Source organism: Acromyrmex echinatior, chromosome 11, assembly GCF_024713525.1.
Source record: "Acromyrmex echinatior isolate Ae372 chromosome 11, ASM2471352v2, whole genome shotgun sequence".
In the NCBI taxonomy this organism is placed as follows: domain Eukaryota; kingdom Metazoa; phylum Arthropoda; class Insecta; order Hymenoptera; family Formicidae; genus Acromyrmex; species Acromyrmex echinatior.
The window spans coordinates 8,843,288-8,867,209 of NC_141862.1; the positions used below are offsets into that span (position 1 = coordinate 8,843,288).

At 32.3% G+C, this 23,922-nt stretch overlaps 1 protein-coding gene across 6 annotated transcripts in view; it reads right to left on the reverse strand.

The window, feature by feature from the left end:
• trc (Serine/threonine-protein kinase tricornered) overlaps positions 1-23,922 on the reverse strand; it is a 145,074-nt gene that overhangs the window by 24,062 nt on the left and 97,090 nt on the right. The window contains exon 1 of one of the 6 annotated variants that reach the window (XM_011062214.2): positions 20,912-22,670. The exons of the other annotated variants lie outside the window; for them this stretch is intronic. The gene's annotated coding sequence lies outside the window, so the exon portion shown is untranslated. Of the gene's footprint in view, positions 1-20,911; positions 22,671-23,922 lie in introns of those variants that run through there. 6 annotated transcript variants of the gene reach the window in all.

The following is a 23,922-nucleotide window of genomic DNA, read 5'->3' on the forward strand; positions in this document are numbered from 1 at the left end:
TGTAATTTCGCTTTACCCTGCCATTCGCGGTGAATCTTTCACGGCTGAATCGTGACATCCAAGATCGAATTGTCATGGGAATCATTAAGTACGACCGGTAATGATTCGCAAAATAATTAAAGATCTTATTTAAAGTACACGAGATTTTTTGGATTCACGGCATCGCTTCGTCGAAACAACGACCAATTTAATCTGCGATACAGTTTTCACATATTTACTTTAAAAAATGGAAATAAGAATCAATTTTTTTTTAACAAAATGTGACTACAAATAAAAATCTATTGATGAGAAAAAGTACATAATCACGCAAAAAACAAATATCCATTTTTAGATTAGAAATGTATGAAAAATAAAAGTATGTAGGTGTACCTTAAGATTGTTAAAATATATTTTACAATTAAATAAAACATTATTCGCTTAAAAAATTAAATAGATATAAAAATTCATATTAATTAATGTAATAATAGAGTTACATAAGTGAATATTCCACAGCATACACAAAGTTCACTAAATCATCGTGAAAAGCGAAAGATATTCATCTGCAAGATGTATTTCATGAGGTTCTTAATAAGAATTGCACATTATTCACATAATGCTTTTTGTCATTACACATGTTCATTTATATACCATTTTATAAATGGTATGACTAATAGACTACTAAAAAGAACAATTATACAGTCTGAATTCTGCTGAGAACTTCAGATACTCGTAAAACGACAAAAATATTTCTCCACGGCTATTCATGAAGATGATATACTCGATAACGCAACAATGACTTAATCGCTATCAATATTCAACGCAATCGGATCCTATTATCGACGCAGGAATTTGCGTTTCGTATCTCGAGGAAGTTCGTACAAGAATTGATGTAAACGCACTCCGATAAATATTACAAAGAAAGATTTTGTTAAAAAAATTCCATTGCTAAATAAATAAAAGTATCATTTCTACAATGTATTTACTTTAGATTTAAGTTATACGCTTTAAATCTTTGCACATTATTAATTGTATATGAATAATGTGTCTAATATCAAGAATATAAGAATTTTTTAAATTGATATGTATTAACTCCAAAAATGGCATTTTTGGAAAAGTATGTGTTTCTACTAGAGACAATCGTGGAAATATATCGCAGATTACGATCTTGTTGGGCTTCGGTTTATTTTATTTACAGCAACACAGGAGAAACCTTAATTAGTTCGCAGACATACGAGTCTATGTTTATCGGTTCTTGATAAGCGTTTAGACTGCGTGATATTTATTATTTGTATAAGTTGCGTTAGAATGTTCAGCTTCCTTGTAAAATAGAGCTTTATATATTTTTACCTGGACAAGTGTACCTTACAGTTAGAACAAAGTTCTTTTATTTAATATTAAAAACAAAACATTGTGGCAATCGAACAATGAGTGAATTGAATAAAAAACAAGGAAATTTATCTTTAAGAGCAGGTTCTTTCCAAAAAAATGACAAATTTTTGTTCATATATAAAAATTAGGGAATTTAAACAAAATTGTTTTTAAAAATTATTTTTCTAATTAAAATACTGTTGAATTAAATAATTGTTATCATTAAATACATACGCTCTCCGCGAACATAACCCTTACAAAAATCTAATACTGACCAATACTGGAAGACACTAATTAATTATTTATTTTAAGTATTAAAAGCAATGTTGTTTAATATTTTTAGTACTCCAAATAATTAATTACTGTCTTTCAGTAATAAATTGGTATAGTATTAGATTTTTGTAAGAAAAGTCTCTATAGCATTAATCTACATACAATACATTAATAATTCCGCTAAATCGAAGCACGAAAGAAAAAACAAAACGGATTGAACGAAATTACTGGTACGACTATTGCTCGAAATGCCTGATACTATTTTCGCGTTTTAACGCGTACGCGCGAATTCCGCGATCTATTTCCGTTTCGTGGAAGCGGATAATGGACATCGGTGCTTGCAAATCCGCGAGTAAAGTGAGAGAAAAACAAAAACGTGAAGTGGAATAAGGGGGAGAGAAAGAGAGAGAGAGAGAGAGGAATAAAAAGGCAGATCTTGCGAGAGTCGATAAATATCGTTCGTGCTTTCGCTTTAAGCAGACAAAAACATGCTCGTATGCAAAATTCAAGAATGCGTAAAAAATAAAAACATATTTCTTCCGTTACACTGCCTACAATATCGATCAAATTGCAATAAAAGACAAATCAATCAAAAGAAAAGCTTCCGGATCGGTTACATGCGGAAATAATGACTAAAGGTAATTACAAGTAATTTAACTCGAAAGTGGGAAGCAAAGTATTCTTGCTAAATGCCGATACACCGTCGGTGAGAAATTGGATTTACATTTTCCGTGGAGATGACTCGGATAATAGTACTAGAATTTAGCTGATTGTGATAATTAAATTACGGAAGTTCAGTTAAAGCGACAGAAATCTAATTCGTGAGATTATGGTTTTGGAGAAAAGCAACAACAATTATATAATCAAAGAATTAACTATTAAAGTCTAATTATGATTAAGTCCATTGAATATTTATTCAGAAGATATTTTGCTTAAATTTGAAATGATTTCCGATAAATATTTTCTCTTTATTTTTCAACAAATAAAAAATCTGATATATAATGGATGATTTTATAATTTCGTGTTTTTCCTAAATAAATGTTCATCAGATAATTTTATTTATACTTTTATGTATTTTCCGCTGAAGTTAATAGCAATACATTTAACATTTATGTGACCTTGTATAATTTAACGAATGTATGAATGCTCATTAATTAAATAATTTCATTAAAAAATCATTTCGTAGAAAGCATACATTACGTTCGCTACGTCAGCGCGAGCGTGCATGTTTTGCACGCGTGCCCGTGCATGATAAACGTAGCCACGTGCGAGGCGAATTCCACGGTAACCGGTAATTGGATCTAGCCTAGTATCGACCGGTGAAGCATGCGAAAATAGACGTTGGCCGACGACGGCGACGACGACGATGATGATGATGGCGATGCGTCGCTAATCATGGATACATCCAACGACGACGAAAGAAGCGAAGCCCAGAATGACGCACGTCGCAATGGCCAGTTTCGTAATCAATTGGCTATTAATTAATTTAATTAGTTTCATAATCAAAGTAAAAGCAATTTATTACGTCAACGTGCACGCCGCGCAGGAAGTATATAAAAAAAACATGCTTCAGAAAAGTGTTTGCTAAATTTGTTGGGATAATTATAAGGCGTTATGTAATATAAACACGTAAACGAAGGACTATATATGTCTAAAATTTATTTTCGTAAGATTCATCGTCGGAAAACATGAATATCTTTTTAATTAGAAATTCTATGATAAATTAGACATATAATTTTATTTAATAAAAATATTTTAAGCATTTCTTTTTGTCACGGTCTTTAATATTAAATGTTTCGACAAAGTTTTAAATTAGATTTCTTTCAAGATTAAGTCCAATTAAAATCTGGTATATGATAAGAATATTCACTTGATATTATACCATTAAAATTTCGTTTAAAAAAATAAATAAAAATATCTGGTAACGATCAGAAAGAATAAAATGACTGAAACTCAGACGACCGGAAATGGAATTATATCTTATGACGTCAATCGAAGATATAAATAATCACGAGGTACCGTGCTAACAAGTTACATCGATCGACGCTCAACGTTTATATGTAGCGAAATTTGTTTCTCGCATTCGCATTCGCATCTTAATTAATATCACAGACGCAACGCATGCGACGTTGAATGCAGAAAATTGGAGTTCAACCAACTTCTCCGCGAGAGAAGATAGTGTAGTTTGCAGCTTGTAATCCGCAGTAGTAGGCGACCGGAAGTGTGTCGTCTCGCAATTGCGTCTACGATCCGCGATACGGTAGATGCACCACCTTGAATGCAACGTGAAGATGACGCTCATTGAACTTCGGCTAGAAATCGTGCGAAAGTGAAAACCCAGCTCAATCATATTCTGCGGTTCCTTATGAGAGATGGTACCAGATAGTTGCGAAAGAGGAAAGAGGAACAGACAGACGGTAAATGTTAGAATTATCGAGGAGAAAGAGAGAGAGAGAGAGAGAGAGAGAGAGAGAGATATGGCGTGTGCATCAAATTACAGCATGCAGTGGAAATAGATGAACGCGTTGCAGGCTTGAAACTCTTGTTTTGCACTTTTTGCGCTGTATTTTCAGCGCACATCTCATGTTATGCATGAAACTCGCCTGATATCGACACGTCACGTGCAACTTCTTATACGAGGAAAATTTAAAATAAAACATTTAGGTCATTTAATATTAATTAAAGATTGAAATATATACAAATTCTGGAAATTCCAATTTTTCTTAAAATATATTAGGTGTTGGAATTAATTCGTAGCGTTTTTTAATGAAAGAATGTTATTTATTTCACATGAGCATTAAAAAATACATTAATGAAAGTACTTCCCATCACTTGTAAAACGCTACGAATTAATTCCAACACCTAATACAAATTCCAGAATACAAATTCTAATATTTTTTTTACACAATAATTACAAAAAGGAATTAAAGTACTATTTAATAGTAATATAAAATTATTATGCAAATAAAACTTATGTAGAAAATTGAAAACTAAACAAAATGAGATTTTAATTTTATCCTTCGTAAATCGTTTTTGTAATTATAAGTCATCTTATGTCATCGGGTGTGTTCATTACTGAATGAGATACGTATATGAGATCTTATCCAACCGTCTAAGAAAAGGTGACGGGCATCGAGATACATCGCGAGACAAGCATGATACGCGCGATCCGGCTGTAATTGCAAGCAGAGATATTACTGTTGCACCACTATATCTTGATGCTAGGAGCGACGTAACGGAGGTGAACACGATAGTGTCCCTATGATTAATGCTCGCCTGAATTAGAATCGAGCGCGTGCGAATTTTCGACATCGGAGCTGCACGCGAAGACGCACCTCGTGCGATCGCAAATAATTGCGATTACTTTTGACGAAAACATTGATTTACAACCGTAAATAGAAGATTTAACAAAGAATATTATTTCCCGATTAATCAAAAATGAATATTGCAAGTTAAGATCATAAAAGAACAAAAGAATAAATGCAATCGAGTATTTCAATATAAAGCCTTCAATGGTTTCCAAATAAGTAATCAAATTTAAGTATTAATTAATTTTATAAGCTTAATTATTTTATAAGCTTTAATTGTTAGCTTATTACTAATCATATTATATTTATAAGCTGTAATTGTTAACTTGTTACTAATTACATTATATTTAATAAATGTATAAATTGCAAAGATTGCAGAAAAAAGATAACATTTAATCGAAATTTCACACTAGAGAATTTTTAAGATTTCCATAGTTAAAAAAAAGTTCCTGCATCGTGCATCTGCATCTATGCAGATAAGCTATGTAGATTAGCTTGGAATGCATTATTCACCTTATCTAAAAGTTAAAATACAGTATAATGGAATGTCAAATGAAACAATTTACTATTTCTGAATTAAAATGATGATCGAATTTCTCATACTTCTCTGTGGCATAATGTGAAAATTAAAGAATTACAAACTTAATGAGATTAATTTCGCGAATATACAGAACGGGAAGACAAATGTACTTGCCAAAAATTAAAGCCATTCTCACGTCAAATAACACTTCGGCGTTTCTCGTCGTCCTCGGCAGATAATAGAAAAACCAAATGCCAAACTCGCCTGATGATATTTAATGCAATGCCTGACTGCAGCTGCACAAGAGCTCGTCTATTTTTATATATGAATGCATTTTGCTTAGTGTCGCGCAACGAGTTTATTTTGCAATGCGCTCGTGGAGAATGAGACATGTAATACAACGATGTAATAAATTTATGAATGAAAAGATATTTTTAGTTCGTAACCGCCGCTCTAGCGATTTTCTGCGAGGATAATTCATAAAGCTATGGAGATTTCTCTCGGCTATAAGTTGTTTATTACCGCGATATCAACAATAAATCGAAAAGTGAGAAAAATTACTTTGCATTTTGTTGAAAGTATTTCGATATATCTATCCCAAAGATTTCTTTTTTGAAAAAAAACACAGATACTTAAATTCTAAAATGGATAAAACAATGGATAAAAAAAATATTTGATAATATTAAACCTTTAATTTGACTAGAATTTAATTTCATTCTTGTTAAGTACACAATTATTTATAGTATTACAAAATGAATTTAATATTACAATGTTACAGATATGAGTCTTGTTTAACTAAATTTTACAAAAAAAAATTGAGAGACTACACAATGTCTTCTTGTCCCATTATTTATCGCTGCTTATTAAAATTAAATTTAAATGTGAACAAATCGTATACTTAACTTGCACAATAAATGATTTTTTTTTTTAAATTATGATCTACGTTCCTGTCATAATAAAACAATAAATGACTGATGAAGCAATATTAAATAAGTCATGCAACGCAGAAATGCCACCGGCCAGCTGATTGAAAATGCATTTCTCGGAATTACGACAGTCATGTCGTCCGATCTCACGGAAGTGTAATAAATCTTTCGTTACGAGAGAATTCTGTGGTGAATATTGCAGTGTATCGATTATACGATGCCGCGCACCTGTTCGCACGCGCTAACGCTGCATTTTGCGACAACGGTGTGAATCATTTACGACGACTGTAGGCGTCAATGCCATTAGCCTTATCACTACGTTTAGAGATTATTCCCGTTCGATGGCTGAGCAAATAACGACGCGATGTCGCTCATCACTCGAGTGCGTTAGCCTGAAAGACGAGCGAAGTGCATATTTAACGCGGATTTTAAATGCCCGACCTAATCGGCTATTAGTTTAAAATTGCAGTTAAGCGAATAATATTTTCGATTACGCGATTAAATCATCGGATATAAACTGTTAATTGTACTTAGTGCTTAATGGTTATTATTTACGAGATGCAGTTATCTGCGAGAGAGAGAGAGAGAGAGAGAGATATTACCTCCATGTAATCTCGATATCTGTATTAGACATTTTACAAAATTACATTACCAGTAATAGCAAACGCTCATTTCTGATGTAACTAACATCTATCTCTTTATTAATAAAAAGACTAAAAATTAATCTTATTTTTAATTACAAAATCTTATTTTTAATTATAGTTTAGCTGGTAGAAAATATTAAAGTAATAGGAAGTTTATATTTCTATCTATTTTTCCGCATGATATGATCTTTACTTAAAAATTGTATCTTTACTTAAATAGCCAACTTAAATAATTAATCAAATTAATTATTAAAATTAAAAAATTATATTAAGAAGAATCGACTTCAGATTGTTGCGTGAGAGACAAGATTTCGACCCAAGAATAAAAATGTGGGCCAATAGCCGATTTCATTAATCTCCCTCAAATTCTCGTTAACGGTGGTTGGATTCGATTTTTAGTGCCTCGTTAAAGCCATCACGTGGTTCCAACAATCATCAGTGCTAACGGACGTTGATGAAACGGCCGTTATCTGCTTGAGGAAACTTGATGAATCCGGTCATAAGTCTTGCAAAATGCTCATATGGGCTGCGAAATGACGAGAAATATCATTTATGTCAAAGTTCATTAACTATAATGCATTGGAAAGTAATTACTCAAAATATTCTAAGAATTCCTTTCAGCATACTTATTACTGATATAGATCTTTCTCTCTCTCTTTCAGTTATAAATTAAGTATTCAAAATAAAAAATTTAATTTACAATATTCAACCTTAAGCGAATTATTTCTTTTAATTTTATTCGTGCTTCGTAGAATTTATTCTCATGAATATTTTTAATAAATTTTTTATATTGATCCACATAATTTAAATATAACTTTCTATTTCTTTCTCAATCGCAGTAAGAAATATATCTCCATTGTAATATACAAATAGACAAAAAGATAAAATTTATAATTACACATCATTAAAAATAATTTATATTGATCATACAAAGTATTGTACATATAATATAAATAAATTATTATTTTAATAGACAATATAGACTTAAACTCTTATATTATATAAATACACATATAAATCAATAAAAAAATAACACATATCAATAATTTTATTTCAGAATTATAATTTAGAACGTAATTACTTCAAATATTTAATGTTAGGCATTAAAAAAAATGAAATCAAAGATATACAAATTTCCCCCAAGATATGCAAATAAAATGTTCGATAGGTTCGATATTGGATAGGTAAAAGCGCAAGCTGGAGACATGTTTCTTCGATAACTGCAAGAGACTACAGCGAAGGTAAGACAAATTCCAGTGGCGAGATCATCGCCATTGCCACAAGCTGAGAATAATGCGATCTGTCCGAATGAGTACCGCGTCCCCGTTCGCTTCGGTAATTCTTCAGTACCGTTCATCTTGTAAAATGGAACCGAGAGAGACCGACATGATTTCGCGTACGAGCTTTTACCACGTTTCTGATCTATTGTTTCGTTTCCGCCGTTCGCTGTACTTACTCGAGTTCTCAATCTTGTTCGGTCCAAAAATAAAAGACGTTTAATGCATGCTGTGGCGCGGCGCCGTAACATACCGGTACATTTTCGTGCTGGTAGCGAAGGCAGTAATGTGATTCCACGAATAGGTATCATTACGTGACGGTGTGGAGGAGGCAAAAAATGCTAGAGATGTAAAAGGTGCCGCATCACGATCATCTTTATGATTGTTTTACTTCGCGACGAGCATTTAGGTTAATTAATGCCTATTGTTTAATATCTTCGCGAATCAGCAGTACACTTAATAGGCGTTCGTATTCGTTACATTCGTTACGCAACGTTGTGTATTATATGTAATTATTGTTATTATCGCGTTTATTATCACCAACATTATAATCCGTGATTACAATTAATAGAGTTAGCGGCTTGACTGTTAACAAGGCGAATGTTTTAACGCGCGGCTACTCTAACACGCTTAATCTCGTTCGTGAAATACCAGTTCGAGCACATTAATTAACTTTCTGTCTATTATGTCGATAATCGAACTCGCACTGTTTGAGACGGACTTCTTGTTTTTTTTTTTTACCAACGCGCGACCGCGACCAGCCCCCTAGTTTTCACTTTCCTCTTGACTTAACTGATGAAGGACGAAGAGACGAGAGACGGCCATTATAATGGACGTTTATCGTTAAAAGCAATTTCCATTAACTGCAGCTTGAAACGGCCACCGACCAACCCGCTGGGAAAAGTGAGCGCCCATTGAAAACTTTCGTTCGCTTTTACAGTTTTACATGTTTTTTTGCGCAAATCTCGTACCAATGACGGCTATCGAATGTGTCCTTTTATATTCTCTCTCGGCATTGCGGAAAAATATAATAAAATGAAAGAACACTCTAAATCCAATTGTGTAATAAAACAATAATGGATTTACACATTTAAAAATGTAGTATATTATTTTTACACGGAAAATTAAATCATACACATGTATAAAGTCACTCGTTACACACTTGGATTTGCAGTGTAAACATAACGTGAAATCTATAAATGTAATTCTTTACGTTTTCGGAAGGAGAAAAACAATATTGAATAGCAATATTAATATATAAGTTTGAGAAAAATAATTAATAAGAAGCGCACATTTTGTAGAAAAATATCTTCGGAGCTTTAGCTACAAAAATATTTTAAATTAAAATATATATTTAATTTTAAAATATATATTTAAAATATAATTTTTCTTAAATTTATGATTACTTAAATATATGATAATTTTAATGACATAATATTCAAAGAATTTTAAATTTTTAATTGTTTATGAACGTAATTATAACTTTTTAAATTTTACATTGCATTTTTTATCGCAATATTAATTATAATAATAAATCATAATTATTATGATTGTAATTACAAAGTGTAATTTATTAAACGTTTATTATACTATTCTATTTATTAATTTGGTATAATTAAAAATTTATATAATTTGTAAAATTTCTCTTGTAGGTACATTTTTGTTCGAAATATTCAGACATTTAAATCTATTAACTGCTTTGCTAATTAATTTCTTGTACACGTAATGTATTTAAAATTCATAAATACAGAATAAAATATAAAGCATCATAATAATGAAATAATGATATTAAAGATAAAAGCGTTTAACATTAACAAATTTTAAATATTTAATGGCAATGACAGCTTGATCAATTTTATAAAGATAACAAAACATAATGAATATACACAATTGTACAATTTCGATATATATTATCATTACGTGATTATGAACATGAAGAAACTATTGTAAGTTACCTATTATTAAAAAACATTAGCACTATTTTTCCCAATTTTAATATTCACTATGAGAATACAACTAAGACTAAACTGCACGATTTGATAAGTCATCAATATTCAATATCTCGTAACTATTACGTAAGGTGTCAAAAATCCATTCGCACATTTTCTTACCGGTTCATCTTGGAAAAATATTCGCATTGCGAATGCCAGATTCGATGCGAGTATGACGTAAAACGGAATAAAAGTCGCCTTATGTAACGGTGTGTATACCCGTCGGATTACTTTTCTCTAGCAAGAAAGCCGAAGGTCACGATCGATCTTCAAGCCCTGTTCGGATCGGACTCGCGGAATAGGTCTTGGCATTCGCTCTTGTTTGACTTTCTCACGGATTGCAAGATCCGCGTGTAAGATACTGCGAAAAAGGATGGATAGAGAGCGCGAGAGATGGAAGATGAGGTAAAGGCGAATCTGCACGGTTCACTTTTGACGATAATTCCGAGTGAAGCGTTCAAAGCGTGCAAGAAGTGAACATATGTTTTTGCAAAAATAATCATTCGCGTTTTTTAAAAAATGAAAGCATTCAAAATATACCTGGACTTTCATTCATATTTTCTATAAACATTAAGCATAGACCTGAAATAGAACACGTAAACGATGTTTCAATTCGAAGAATTTACATGTAAAAATAAATTTTTATACTCAATAACAAAGAATAATTATCTATAAAGAGACATTATTTTTTTAATGTCTAGACAAAGATTTATAAATAATTAGTAAAATCTATCAAGTGAAATCCATCAAATAAAAAATACATCTAAACTTTTTTAAATAAAAGAGTAAAAGCAATTCTAGCAATTTCTAAGCAATTTTTTAATTTCATTGCTTATATATACCTGTATATATATTTGACATATTTCACATTTTTATATTTATTTCTCTTCTTAAGATTTTAATTTCATCCTTATTTATTTTCTATAATGCATACAAAATCTAAATCCTTACTAAAATGTAAAATCATCATTAATTAAAATGAAGAAGTTTATCTCCCACTTATTCTTTCCAAAAATTTATAAACATTTCAAAACCTGTTAATAGTAGTATTGTTTGATAAGTTCTCTTTATATCGTATCTAAACTGAGAAACTCGGATTTGCCAATGGCATTCAATCAGGAAGTCCATTCACGTTGGTAATCGAGAGTGAACCGTATATACATTCGAGAGTTCGTGAAAGAGATGCTTTTACTCGCTTGGTGGTCCTTTCGTGAACGATTCCTTAGCTCGTCCTTCACAGGAAATGTTGGTGCACGGCATCCTTCGCTGAAATATTTTACGGCCGGCATCTTATCTAATTACTTCCAGAGCATAATTACGGAGCAGCTTGATTCGAACGAAATGGATTTTAGTTAGCAAAAAACGCATTACAGAGCAAAATACTATGTAAGTGGAAACAGTGATAAGACTAGATTAATGAATTTAGATTTTTCTATAACATAAATACACTGAGAAAAAAATGCTATTGATATAATTAAAGTTTATATTACGGGCTGTCACTAACGTAATTAATTCATGTATATTTTACAATAATTTATGCCTTAATGTTAATAAAAATATTGTATACATGAATTAATCACTTATGTTAGTGACAGCCCATAATATAGATTTTAATTGAATCAATAATATTTTTTTCTCAGTGTATTAACCGACATTTAATCATTTTTTATGAGTAAGAATTTTATAAAATGTAAAATAAAAATGTTATTTAGTGAATTTTAATTTATTAATTAAAAGCTATTCCTCAAACATTTCAGATTTCGTGTATTTTTTTTCAAATAAGGTCTCCAGAAAAAATTATTATATCAGGAAAAATAATAATGCGCGATAATGTTTATATAAATCACATTAAACGATGGGAAAATTCCACTGTTTTCTCTGTGCGGGTCTGATAATAATTATATATATATATATATATATATATGGATTGTTCCCATATCATAGGCGTGATAGATGCCGCAGTTGAGTGATCGTATACGTGGCATTTTCAGTTTGGTCAACAAAGTGCTATCGATTCCATATTAGCCAATGCCAACGAATAATTTTTCACCTCTAATTTCTACGATAGGTCGACGACCCGACTGCACCCGGCATTTGTCGCGAGTCGAGTTACAAGTTAGATTACGGAAACCCATATTTATTTCGCGTACGATACGTGTAATATATATTCTATGGCTTCGCGATATATCGAACGTGGTGTGATGACTTTGAGTCGAGCTCACGAAATAATTGAAAAAGTTTCTTCAACGCTAATAAAATCGATACATTGCAAGCGGAGGCAAAGCGTTCTATTCGACAAATGGCCGCTTTGTCTTTTGTGGAAACTAGAACTACGATAAAGTTTCTCATATCAAGAACTTTTGGCCAGGTTCCAAAAGCTGCTGGAAAACGAGGTATGTGTTGACATTTCGATAGCCGTCGATAAGATAATCCACATTTTTACAACAATAATTGAAAACTATTTATGATTTCTAACTGAGAACTGTCATCATCCAAATTGTGATTTGTATCTAATAAATTAAAAAATAAAATAAAATAAAATCATCAAGCTGCAAAAATATTAATAAGTGTGTAAATAAAAGTATAGTTCAATTTGTATATATACTATAAAATATGTACAATATTAGTAGAACAATATTAATTATCATTAAGCATTATTAAAAAAGTGATTATTATAATTCTATTTATATTTTCATTTATTTATCTCACTAAACAAATTTTATCAAATTTGATTTAATATATACTTATTTTATTAACTTCGGTAATACAGCATTTACGCGACATAGAATTAATAAAATTAATATTATTACAATTTATATTAATATCAATATTTATATCAATTTGTTTCGAACTATGATGTATTGTTGCAATTCGCTTAATAATTATATTATAAATTGTATCTAATGCTAAAATTTAATTTAATTTTTAAAGTTAAAAAAATTATTTATATGGCAGTAAAATATTGTTCATTTCTTTTTTCAGCAATATTAGAAATTTAAAAAACTAAACGTGCATATATGTGCTAATGTCTCCAAAAAAGTTAAAAAAGTATCACTTTAAATATATTGACATTAATATCATTGCAATAGAGAGAAATACGAACATGGCAATTGTTATTTTTGAGTATGGCAACGTCAGCCACAGAATTCTGACAGCAATAACCCTGTCATCGCACATTTCATCGTCGACGATATAATTTATGCTTCGAGAAAAAAAAGCAGGAAAAAAAGAGGGCAAAGTCCATCGTCGGTAGAATGTTAATTGCGGACAAAAATTCTCACTGGATATGTTGCAGTGAGGTGTATACACAAGCTTCAAATACCGCACACGAATTCCTACCGCAATGCTCCGTTTAACGTTTATGTATTTCTTTTTCTGCGGCAATTTTCGTACTCGATATTGCGAAACGGTCAGAGTTTGTCATGAAAGGAGACGCGCGGAATTAATTCTAGAAAACGAAATGCGTTTTTTTATACAATGGAAAATTTACGTGGGTGTAATAAAAAGCTAACAGCCAGCAAACGTATAAAGAACAAATGAGTTTAACTTTAACGAAGATTTTTTACCACGCAAAATTGTACTTTAATGAGAACGCTGCAGCATCATAATTACAATGGAATTTTTTGTAAATTCGCAATACATATTCGTAATTTATTCTCTAATGCTTTGTCGTCTTTCCTGAGTAATATAGAGATACTAACAAATTTAGAAGTATACAAGAAATATTTCATATTTACAATAATAAAACAATAAATAATTACATAATAATGAATAAACAAAATTAAAGATATACATAATATTTAAAAAATAAATTACACATATATAATATATTAAATATATTAATATAATATATTAAAAATAATATTTAACTTAGAACAAGATTCTGAAAATGGATCGTGACTTTTATAAAATTCTTAGAGAAAAGAGAACAACTACTTGCGCAATCATGATCGATGGTGCGTTATATAACGTTCAATTTGACGAAACAGCTTTTATGTTGACATCGTATACCATGTCAACGTCAAAATAGAAGCTAGTTATTTGTTTGGATTTTGTAATAGTGCACTCAACTTAAGATGTCGAGAATGTCCATATTAAAATGATCCGTATTATGTAACGTTACTTATACTTGAAAAGACAGACTTTAATTTTGATTTGAGCAATATACATGACAGAATAAATGAAATTTCACCAGTGTTTAATTAAAACAGTTATACACTGAGTGTGTGTGTATATATATATATATATATATATATATATATATATATATTAGGTGTTGGAATTAATTCGTAGCGTTTTTAATGAAAGAATGTTATTTATTTCACATGAGCATTAAAAAATACATTAATGAAAGTACTTCCCATCACTTGTAAAACGCTACGAATTAATTCCAACACCTAATATATATATAAAACACTTGATATTTTTAAGTTTCTATACGTATATTACAAAAATAAAAAGTCTGAAGAAGTAAAAGAGGAAGTTATTTGTAGCAGCAAATTAATAATATATACAGTAAAGAATGTCATTTTATTTTAATACCGTAAATATGATAGGATGATAAGTGAGGTATGATATAATAAAATGATAAAAATATATAATCTACTTAAAGATTAATGGACAGCGAGTAGAAGCTATTAGCAAATGGATCAAATTGAGCATTATCTATTCAGAAACTTTTCTACTTGTGATTCATACATAAAATCAATTTGTACGTGAGGTCAGTGTATTTTTAGACAAAATCGTTTCGGGGAACAGTCGTATCGAACTCTGAGATGTCCGACTAACGATCAGTCGCTTGTGCTTTCACGCTGTGTATTTCATTGCGCGTAAATCAACAAAGAACCTGTTTACATGCTTTTACCTGTTTCTGAGGCACCAGTTTGCGGTGTTGAAGCAGTTACAATCCGCTATTCTCCTCTCGACAAATAAAGTTCAATGAAAGAAAATCAATGAAACATTACAGAAGTAAAAATTATAAACAATAAATGTCAATACGTGATCGAAATTTAAAAACGAAAAAATAAAGAGCATACACCACGAACGCAAGATATCCTTAGCGAGTAGTATTTAAGCGAGTTATAGTTGATTACAAAAATTATAATCGAATTACACAAATTTTAAATGTTAAATAGACATTTCGGCCTTATATTAGGCCATTTATATACTGAAGATGGCCTAATATAAGTGTTTTAAAATTATAAAGCTGGAAATCTAACTTAATTTTATTTAATGTAAAAAATTCGATAATATGTAGGACATAAACGAAAATTAGTTTGTTTCTTTTCTACTGTATAGATATATTATTGTTGATTTAATATCTGTCTCATTTTTAATTCTATTATCATCTTTTTGTCAAATAAAAAAAGCATTCTGTGTATGTAAAAAATTAATTAAAAGAATATTATTCTTAATTATTTTTTCTGTATTTTCTACAATAACCTCGGATAAAAAATTCCTCGGATAATTTTAATGTAAATACTTATTGTGTTTCGTTCAAGAAGTGTTTCATCATCTCTACCTGCGATGAACACGCTGATCAATTTGTAGCTTTTGTGTGTTACTTTTGAGCCATTCGTCTTAAAATCGGTATTCCATTAACTGAAGTTATTCCTATAAAATTGCATGCGCTGTTGATTTACGGATTTCATATCGATCGTCTTAGAAAATTTTCACGGAAATCATCATGCAGTAGTATTTTGCGATAAAAATAGTCTAATGATTTCCAATCTTCTTCACGTAAAAAATTTTTTTTTAATATTTGAAAATACGTAAACTGGCTCTCTATTCAAAAATAATCGCTGACAGCTTTTACAGTCTATATATTTCGGATATAAGTAAATATTTTGCAAAATATTTACTTGATTTATTGGTTCATCATTTTCACGCGATACTTTATGTATGAGGCATTCATACTCTGATCGGAGATTAAGTCCATAATTTGTGTGTACGATCCATTTTAAGTATGCAAAACCTCATCCAAAGTAAATCTTGAAATTATAGGCTTGGTTCGCTTTAATTCAGAATTCTTTATATTCAACCTGTCTCAGACTCGAAATTGGAGGCACAAAAAAGATTATGAATACTTTATCGAAATAATTTCTCGTTAAGCAAAACTCTATATTTTATAGAAAGAGTAAATAAAGCTCTATAAAAAATCAATAAACTGCCATTTATAAAATCATTAAAGAGTAAAGCAAATAAAATAAAGAATGTCTTTTCTTCGTTTAATATATTTAACAGAGAAATTAATAAAATTATTTTTTTGACAATATTCTGTTTTTATTTTTTTTACACAAACAATAACTGCTACGTCCAGTCATCAATTTCCCGATAAATACATCTTATAATTTCATACATGCTGAGCAAACTGATTCCCTATAGCGCTGTACCCTATCATCCCTGTCACACATTTACATTCGTCATGTCCCTTGCACACAGTGATAGTATCTAGGAATCAAGCCTGTGCTGTCAAGGAATCGTTGTTCCAGAAGTTCATTACGCACGCACACCGAAAAAGCCAACTTACTCCCAGCGAAAATGGAAGTGGCACTCACGCCACGTTACTTGCAGTAGCTTGACAGCAGCGTTATCGATATCCCTGTCTTTTATACCGTCACGACGACATCTCCCCGATAACGATATCGCTGTACGGTAACTTCCGGCAGCAAGACAGGCACAATTCCGTATTTGGGTCAAACGTAACCTGCGTGCATGGAAAAAACATCAGAGTTTGTACGAGGGATGGGATCCAAGCAGATCTTGTGCCGTCATTCTTATCGTTCTCCCTTTTTCGGATCAGTCTGTTATTTAGGTCGAGATACTTTGAGAGATGCTGTGTAACAAAGAACGCGAAAGGAGAATCAAATGTCTAAAACAAAAATGCACGTCAACATTCGAGATGATATGTTATTAGAAGAAAGATTAAAAAAATTGGAGTAAATCTTACTTTGAGTTTTTATAGAGATTTTCGTAGTTTATTCATTTTTCACAGAAAATCAATACTCAACTTTTATATTTAAAATAAAAAGTCTAAATTTTTCACTAATTTTTCACAATATAAAATAAGAAATATAGCTCAAAGAAAAAATTAAGTGGTTCAAATAATAATTACATATATAAATATTATATTCTATCTAGATACTTAAATATTATTTTTTATGAAAAAAATAAAATTGCTTAAAAATTTTGTCAGTATTACGTTTTTTTTATGTTAATTTTTTACATAATATTTGTATTGCTTCCTAACATATTCTTGTGTTAAATTTAACACAAATTTTTCAACTGTATATCTACGAATTTTCCTCTAATGTTTATTGCGTTATCATCCACAAGAGTACAAGTACAAGTGTATGGAGTGAATGAATGTATGTGAAGTATATTGAGCTTATATCTATAGGTTCGCTAAGTCTAAATGATCACGCGAATCAGTCATCCCTGCGGGAGGCTACTCATGCTATCAATACCTTGAATCGGTAGCAACATTGAGCATGAACGATCTCCAAGTTATATTAATGACGAGACTGTCTCGTTTTTAACAATGTAACGCCAAACTCTCATACGTCACGGTCGATATTACGAATTCCATGAGTAGATTGTGAAACTCGATGAAAGAAAGGTGATCACAATGGCCGTCACGAGTTTCTGTGCCACGGATACTCGGACTCTGAGTCACTCGACTACTCGCTCGCTCGCTGGCTCGACCGCTCGTATTGTGATCTTTCACCTAGCAACGCATTGGTTCTCAAACTAAACGCCACAAAAAATGTCAAAAGAAAAATGGAAAATTTTAATATACATTTCTCAAATTAAAAATCAGAAAAAAATTCAATGTACATATTTATATAAAATATATATAATATAAATGTATTGTTTATGTCTTGTACAAAAAAAATCATAATTCAAATTAATTTACTTTCTGAAAAAATTCGATTGTAATAAATAAGATCTTTTCTTGATTGGAATAATTGTAAATGTGTTTGTAACAAAATTTAATTTTTAAATTTTTGGCAGCAACATAAAAAAACTTGAAGTCGGAACAATTTGGGAACCTCTGTAGCAACGGCTTTAAAATCTCGAAGCAGCAATTCCCACCGAAGAAAGGCATAGCAGAAGGGAACGTACGCCGATCCCGATCGAGGATAATGCCCGCTTCGTAATCATCGAGTGCGTGACCTGCGTTTTGCAACGGTTGACGACGCGATTCATCAGGAACTAATAAAACTTAGAGTCAAATTTCAATGAAATTCGCAAAATTTCCAGAAATATTCATTTATTTGTTGCGTACAATAGGAAGAAGCACATTCTCTTGAATTGATGCCTCTTGAATTCCTTCAAGTTTAACCATAACAAATTGTGTTCTGCATTATGCATATCCGTGTTGTGATAATATTTCTAATAACCTTTTACAAATAAAAATTGCCATATTAAGAAAAAAATATTCCTAATTTTAATAAATATTTCATTGAATAATGCCAATTAAACATTTACTTACAGTAAATAAATATTTACTAAATCAATAAAATGAAATGATAATTAAATCAAATTGACGAGTCTTGTAAATAGACAAGTCAAATAAATATATCGTTATATTTAATAAATATTTAGTTGGCACTATTCAAATGATTTATTAAAATTTAGTAGGTATATCTTTCAGTAAAGAATTAAAAATTCGACTAAACAAAGTTAATATTTTTTTTTTTGATGATGGATTCACAAGGAAATATTTTAAAGTTCGGAAAAATCCAGTGCGGTTCGTATCACGTTTTTCCTCGCGATGATAAGAATTGCAAAGAATGCGCGACGTTCGTTCGATAATCGTTCTGTTGGGAAAGCGCATATCGCGAGGGAGTGAAACCAATGTCCGAGAGAGAAATCAGAACACACGATGATCACAAGTCATACATATTTTGTAAATCGAAAGCGTACGAGATCTTGGCGCGAAGCCGAGATAAACAGACTGACGATTGAATCGTGAAAATTCATATTTCGTGACCGAATTAGAATGTACGTTTTCTTTACAACAGAAATCGACATTATTCAGGTCTATATTATATTTTTTTCTATAACAAAAAGTGAGAAATCAATTCGATATCATACAGCATTGAATTACATTGCACAAGCAGTTTTTTTATCGTAAGATTTTTGATCAATCAATTTCAGATATTCCTAACAGATAGAATAATAATAAAATATAACGTAAGCTTCTTGCCTATTTAGAATAATTTCCGTGTTCGCTCACCTGATAATTTTATCTTAAAAAATTATCATTTTTATTAGCAATAATAAGTTATCGCTAATTGTATTTCCCGAAGAAGGCACCTGTGCACTTTACAAGATTTATCGTCATACTTCGTTCATTGGAATGTAGTTCGCATAACGGAGTAACATACATAATCGCGGTATCTATGGATTTGATCTACCTTCAAGGATCTACGAACAACATGCGTGTTCGTCTTTGAATGTTTACATAATAGCTAGGAAGGAGTACACACTTCTCTCATACTCATTAGAAACTTTAACGAATAATATTAGTGCCGTCAGGTATTTCTTTTCTGTCTTACCATAAGCAGAAATATCTTACGTCACTCGGAACTAAGCCGTTGCGTCGTTATGCAGAACCGAGACGCATAATACATACCAGGTGCATTAGCTTTTTCACGTGCACGCGCGATGGAAATTGACTTCGTGAAATGTGCCACATTTTTTTCTATAATGGACGTGAGAATAAGTGCGATAATGTCGATATGATTATCGCATCCGCGTTAACTGAACAACTAAACTAAGAATTCTAACGAGGGGGACGAAATTATTAAGAGCTCTGATAAAAATTTGAAGATAATGATCTATATTATTAATGACAATTATTTTCTACAATAATAACAAGTTATTGATGCGAATGAACAACTTAAATAGTAAATTATGTGAACGACTTGATAAATAATGTGATTAAGTACCTTTAAATAACAAATCTATCTTTAAATGAAGAACTTAAAAAATTCGAATTAGAAATGTTATTTAAAAACAGTATTAATATTATTCATCTAAATATTATGAGTATCACAACGAAACGTTATTAGTCATGAAAATTAATTGAGAATATGTAAGAATTCCAAAGTAAAATTATTTCACAATGTAGTGTAAGAATCCCAAGATAAAGCCTCAAAAAGTATTATCAATACTAAATAATTATCAAATTATTCAGGGAAAGTATATAATTCAGTTCAGCAAAGTATATAATTTATTGAAAGTAAAAGTAATCATAAATTAATTGAAGAGAACTTATACGACTCCTTTCAAGAGACAATATTTCAATGTCGGAATGTCTTCCGCACAGATAAAATATTTACATAAACGAGTGTGTCAAGTGTAATAAAGCGTCGATGCCAGAGTATACAAAGATCGATATTCAGCGAACCAAAATAGAGTCCATCAGGTGTAAATATCCATGCCAAACGCGTTTCACTTTGCGCAAGCAGAGCGCTCGACATTTCGGTGGTCGCCTCTAATTAACGTCGTCAAAACATGCGGTATTTACCTGGCACGAGAGAAACGCGACGGAGGGAGAAAGAGAGAGAGAGAGAGAGAGAGAGAGAGAGAGAGAGAGAGACAGAGACTCATCTTACCTTCGTCGTTATCGTTTGCGGGATGATCTCACGACGAGGCGCATCGTCCGGTTCGACCGCGCGGTCAGCTGTGCGAGCTCGGCGCGGCAGAGATATCCAATTTTAGCGCTTCCCGCGGTGCAGTCAGTGTCAGACGGCGCACTCGTGTCGAAATAACTTTCGCGATGCACACGTCGAACTATACCCGAGCTACTCTCAAAGATGCACGCGCTCCGGAGATGTTTTTCTTTCTCCTTCTTCCTCTCTCAAAACACGCGCGCGCGCACCACACACACACACACACAGTGTTCTTTCCGTTCGATACCGAAAGTCACCTCATCTCTCGTAAATCTTACCGAATGACAAGAGAGAGAGAGAGAGAGAGAGAGAGAGAGAGAGAGAGAGAAAGAATCCTATAGCGTAGAAAGCGAGAGGACCGAGAACGTACCGAAACGGACCGCGCAAGTGCCAAGCGGCGACTACTCCGATTTCTTCTTTGGCACAGGGCGTAGAGAAAAGAGGGAGATTCGTCCCCGAGGGATGACGAAGAGGCCCGAAAGCACGATGGACTCCTGTCACCTGATCTGCGTCTGATCTTCCTCTCTTTCACCTCTCCTTCCCTCTCTTTCAATGAATAGGTCACGTTCTCTAGAAGCTTCCGCGCACAGTCACGTGTCACAAATTCAATGCCACCTTCGTACAACTCCAATGTGTCTACGAGTACTTAGGATCCAGTTTCTTTTCACGCTGATCAAAAGGAACGAGGAACAGTTTCGGATCGCGGTAAACGAAAGCTTACTCGCGAGGCGATGACGCGACAGGGTGCACGGTTCTCGACCATCTGAGCGCCGATGCGGAACCTGGTCTCTCGCGAGCGACCCTCTCGCGGCCGCTTCCGTCGGCGCCGACGCGCGGCTACCAATCGCTCCGCGTTTTCGTTCCCCACTGTCACTGGTCATGGTCCAATGGTGGCGCGCGGACGAGCGGACACCTATATTGCGCGCGCGATGGCGCGAGGTCCGATAAATGCATCTAGGCGTTCGCCGTCGAGCCAAACCACTCGGGGACTTTCTTCCGTCAAGACGAGTTCCCCCTTTGTCCGTCCTCTTTCGTTTCTCCGTCTCTCCCTCTTTCCTCCTAGGCTGGCCGCGAGATTTGAAAGTAAACGTCGCGGATCCGGTACACACGGTCGGCGCGGCGGTCGAGGCGTGATTTATCGCGGGGAGCCGAACGCGCCGAACGCGCCGAACGCGCCGAGTCGCGAAAGAGGTCAAACGTGAAGGGCCCGCTTCGGTCGCGCTTTCTAAAAATTAGCGACTCCGATGACGAGCGGGTGTGCCGAGAGAATTTCATCGATCAGTCATCTCCAATGAAAGGCAATTATCCGAGCCGCGATAGATAAATGCGGACAAATTAGATAGGCAAACGTGTTTCATGCTGTAGAAACGAGTATTAATTGAAAAATTATATTGCATTATGATGGATTGACGTCGCACGTTTCTAAAAAGGAAAATATATACCTGAGGAATCACTTGATTTTTCGATAATTGTATTGTGTTTAAAAATTCGCTTTCTGCGACACCAGCTGTAAGAATAATTGTACTATGTTGCGTTTCATAATATTCACAAAATACATTGGACGAACTTTAACTCGTTGACCGCTGAATAGGAGTTAATTCGTAATTGCATGAATAATTTTGCTGAAATATTTAAAAATAGATACGGATCTGAAAACAATTTTGTTGAACTATCAAAATGATTGCGTAGGACGCTCAAGTACAATGAGCAATACTGTAAATGTTTCCATATTTTAACAGCTTGAACATTCTACATAATTATTTTGATGATCTAATGAAATTATTTTCAGATCTGTATTTATAGCTAAATTTTTAAGTACTTTAGTAAAACCGTTCCTTCGATGTAACGATCTATAAAAAGATCCAGCTTTTCGTCGACTCGATTTTTTTAGAAAGAGAAAAATTTTATTAAGTTTTAATGGAGAATAAACATATTATAAATAATATATTACAAGAATATATTGATATAAAAAAAAGCGTCGGAGACAAAGTTATCTAATTGTGGCAGTCAACTTAATTGCAAGAGAACGATAGCGATTATCGCGAAGGATATGATATTTTTTATTTACTTGCTCAAGCAGGGTGAGAAAAGATTGCGATTTCTTATCTCGATGACCATGTGGCTAGTGATACATCGAACGCGGCGTATTTCGATGAACGCGTTTCCCGGTAAAAAAAATTGATAAATCTTTTATCGTAAAGCAAATTCCAATGACTTCCGATAGATAAAAATGATTCGCGTAAAGCCGAACGAAATTAATTCATTTCAACATATGTTCAAAATAACGTAGCAGTAGCACATCGATTTCTTTTTGTATAAATGTCGATAATCATGTACTCCGAATTGATAATATGTTCCCAGAAATATTAAAGTTGACAAGATATAATAGACATGTATTTATTTTTATCACCAATTTAATTCCCCGTCTACAATTTGAATCTTTTTTAATAGAAGCGAAATTTTAAATTTTTTCGAAATAAAGAGGAGAACTTAATGTAAAAACTATTTGGTACTGTAATAGAGATGTTAAAAAGTATAACTTTAAAATTTTTTTTCACATTTTTTTGACAGCCTAAAATAATAAAAAAAAATTTGAAATAAACGGAAGGAGTAAAAATATGATTGTAAACAGAAAATTACAATGATAATCTAGCCCAACATTTTTTTTTAAATCATTCAAATAAGTAAAAGAATATTCAAAGAATTGATCAGAAAAAAGGATCTCTAAATTAAATATCTCTTTCAAAAAAAAAAAAAGTAAATCCGAAATTTGTCAAAAGGCAAAGATCAATAAAGATGATTACGTAACACGGTGATATAAACTAACTCTAACATTTGTTACGAAATATTTGTTACGTAACTGTAATATTTGTTACGAAATCGGTCATAATTATTACTTAAGAGTAATTACTACGTATTTGATATCCGTAATGTGATCGTTGAGGAAGGAGGAT